Source organism: Triticum aestivum, chromosome 1B (assembly GCF_018294505.1).
Source record: "Triticum aestivum cultivar Chinese Spring chromosome 1B, IWGSC CS RefSeq v2.1, whole genome shotgun sequence".
NCBI classification, from domain to species: domain Eukaryota; kingdom Viridiplantae; phylum Streptophyta; class Magnoliopsida; order Poales; family Poaceae; genus Triticum; species Triticum aestivum.
In genome coordinates, this window is record NC_057795.1 from 452,869,101 (window position 1) to 452,872,755 (window position 3,655).

A 3,655-nucleotide genomic window follows, 5' to 3' on the forward strand; every position below is an offset into this window, starting at 1 on the left:
GCGGAATACCAGGAGCATACCAGCTGCTGAGAAGAATAAGGCCCCAGTGCCTGAAGTTGCTGAGGAAGATGAGGAAGGTAAAGTCCCGAGGAAACTCAAACCCAAGATTCCAGACCACAATGATGCTCATCCAGTGGCTGAGAATATGAAGCTAAGGAAAGATGCAGGGCTCAGGCAATGGAGATTGTCTGATCCATATGTAATCAGGAGAAGAACTGCTGTAGATTACAGATTCCACACTAAGGAACAATAGGACTTCTATGAGACTGTGCTGTTGGATAAGAAGCCCATAGTCTGTGACATGAGGTGGGTAGACTGGAAATACATGAAGGCCAATGAGGATCATTACCCAGGAGTGTTTGACAGCTTTAAGGCTTGTGGAGTTGATGAGTTTGTTGGACAGAAGTTCACAAACTGGAATGATGAGCTAGTTATGCAATTCTACTCCACAGCTCATTTTTATCCTGATGGCAGAATTGTATGGATGTCTGAAGGTACGAGGTACCAATCAACTATTGAGGAATGGGCCAATCTGATAAATGCCCCAGAGGAGAAAGAAGATGACTTGGATGTCTACTCCAAGAAGAAGAAGGATCACAATTCCATGTCCCATATGTACAAGGAGATCCCGGACAAGGCACTTGAAACCTTCAAGTTTGGATCTGTCCACTTTCTTCTGTTAGGGCTGCCAATGATCAACTGGATCCTTAGGCACACTCTTTTGCCCAAGTCAGGTGACCACAACATGATCAGAGGGCATGCAATTAATTTGCTTCACATTTTTGATGTGCCACAAAAATTCAAAGTCATGAGCCTCATAGTTGAGACTATCAAGAGGATAGCAGCATACCAAAAGAGAAGTTGTGGGTATGCCCCACAAATCCAGGAGCTGATCAACTCAAAGATGGGCACAGGCAAATATCTGTTGGATAAGGAACACTTTGTTCTCTATCCATACTTTGAGGACAATCAAGTTGTGATGAATGAGAATGAACCATCCTCAGTGCAAGCTCAAGAGAAAAAGGAGAAGGCAAAGAAGGAGAAGGCTGCCAAGATGCCAACACTAGAGGAGGCATCTGAGTACTTTTTGAAGAGCAAGCAGGACCAGCTTGGTTACTTGATAGCATCAACTCTGAGAATTGAGAAGGGGTTGGCCACCCTAACTCAAAACCAGGAGAGCCTGGAAAGAATCATGGAACAAGAATTCTATGACCTTGATGTGAAAGTAATTGAGATCCAGTCAGTTGTGGAGCAGCTACAGGATGACATGCAGGAGAGGAAGGGCAGGACAACCACTGATGCATTTGCCAGAGTGCCTAGAGCTCAGAGATCAGCTGTAGAGCCAGTGACAGACACCAAAGCCACTTCATTTGCACCAGCTACAGCTCCAGTGCAACCAGCTCCAGCACCAACTCCTTCAGCTCCATCCACTTCAACTAAAGCCTTCGTTCTTGGAGCCATTTCTATACCACCAACTGAAGACCAAGCCTGAGAGACGATATAGTACTATGCATTTTCTATGAACTTTTTGGTAACTTGTTGCCAAAGGGGGAGAAAAATGTATAGATCATAGGCTTCGAGAGAGAGAGTTTGCTTTTGTTCTCTCTTGTCTTCGTGGTTGAACTTTATTTGCTCTTGCTTGCTTGAGATACTATGCTATTATCTGTGAGACATTGATGATCATGTGTTTGATCAGAAGCTACACTTATGCCTGTTAGATGATATTATCCTATTTATCCCCATATGATCATTCACTTTGCTCGGTGATGAGTGCATGTATTCAATCTTTATTATTTTGAGCGCTCCACCAAGATGTATGTGACATGGAAGAGTAACCCATGAGCCTAATTCCGTGTGCATTTGCAGTCCAAAGCAAATCTTAAACTATGCACAAATTTAGGGGGAGCTCTTGCTTATCACATACTTCTCAAAGCGACGACGTTTTTCAATATTATTATCATTTGTCGAAGCTTTGATCTATATGTTGTCATCAATTACCAAAAAGGGGGAGATTGAAAGTGCAACTATCCCTAGGTGGTTTTGGTAATTCATAACAACATATAGCTCATTGAGCTAACACTATTCCAAGACAAATATTTCAGGAAAGCTCAATGAATGGCATGGCATGGATGATGAAAGTGGATCCCTCAAAATATTAAGGATAAAAGGATTGGCTCAAGCTCAAAAGCTCAAGACTCTACATTTTATATTTTAGTGATCCAAGATCACATTGAGTCTATAGGAAAAGCCAATACTATCAAGGAGGGATGAGGTGTTGCTTAATGAGTTTCTTGCTTCAAGTGCTTAGTGATATCTTGCTCCAAAAACCCTCAACTACTTTCTCATATCCACATATGACCTAAACCTAAAGTCAAAATCAGTCCCACTGATTCTTTCTACCCGGCGCCACCGAGTTCAGATGTCATAGCCACTGCCACAAACCCTAGGCAAATCGGTCTCACCGATAGGGATCTCGGCCTCACCGAGATGGGATTGTAATCTCTCTGTTTCCCTTCGTAACGTTTCGGTCTAACCGAAGTGAGCGATCGGTCCCACCGAGATTGCAATGTAAACTCTCTGTTTCATTTTTGTAACATTTCGGTCCAACCGAAAAGAGCGAATCAGGCCCACCAAGTTTACCTGACCAACTCTCTGGTTAGCTAATTACCAAATTCGGTCTCATCGAGTTTGTCTAATCGGTCTCACCGAGATTACTTTATGCCCTAACCCTAACCATATCGGTCCTACCGAGTTGCACGTCGGTCCCATCGAAATCACTAACGGTCACTAGGTTTACTGAATCGGTCCTACCGAGTTTGTTGATTCGGTCCCACCGAGATTGGTAAATTGTGTGTAACGGTTAGATTTTGTGTGGAGGCTATATATACCCCTCCACCTCCTCTTCATTCATGGAGAGAGCCATCAGAACAAACCTACACTTCCAACTTACCATTTCTGAGAGAGAACTACCTCCTCATGTGTTGAGGCCAAGATATTCCATTCCTACCATATGAATCTTGATCTCTAGCCTTCCCCAAGTTGCTTTCCACTCAAATCTTCTTTCCACCAGATCCAAATCATGTGAGAGAGAGTTGAGTGTTGGGGAGACTATCATTTGAAGCACAAGAGCAAGGAGTTCATCATCAACGCACCATTTGTTACTTCTTGGAGAGTGGTGTCTCCTAGATTGGCTAGGTGTCACTTGGGAGCCTCCATCAAGATTGTGGAGTTGAACCAAGGAGTTTGTAAGGGCAAGGAGATCACCTACTTCGTGAAGATCTACCGCTAGTGAGGCAAGTCCTTCGTGGGCGACGACCATGGTGGGATAGACAAGGTTGCTTCTTCGTGGACCCTTCTTGGGTGGATCCCTCCATGGACTCGCGCAACCGTTACCTTTCGTGGGTTGAAGTCTCCATCAACGTGGATGTACGATAGCACCACCTATCGGAACCACGACAAAAACATCCGTGTCTCCAATTGTGTTTGAATCTCCAAACCCTTCCCTTTACATTCTTGCAAGTTGCATGCTTTAGTTTCCGCTGCTCATATACTCTTTGCATGCTTGCTTGAATTGTGTGAAGATTGCTTGACTTGTGCTAAGTTTGCTAAAATCTGCCAAAGACTAAAATTGGGAAAAGGTTAAGTTTTTAATTGG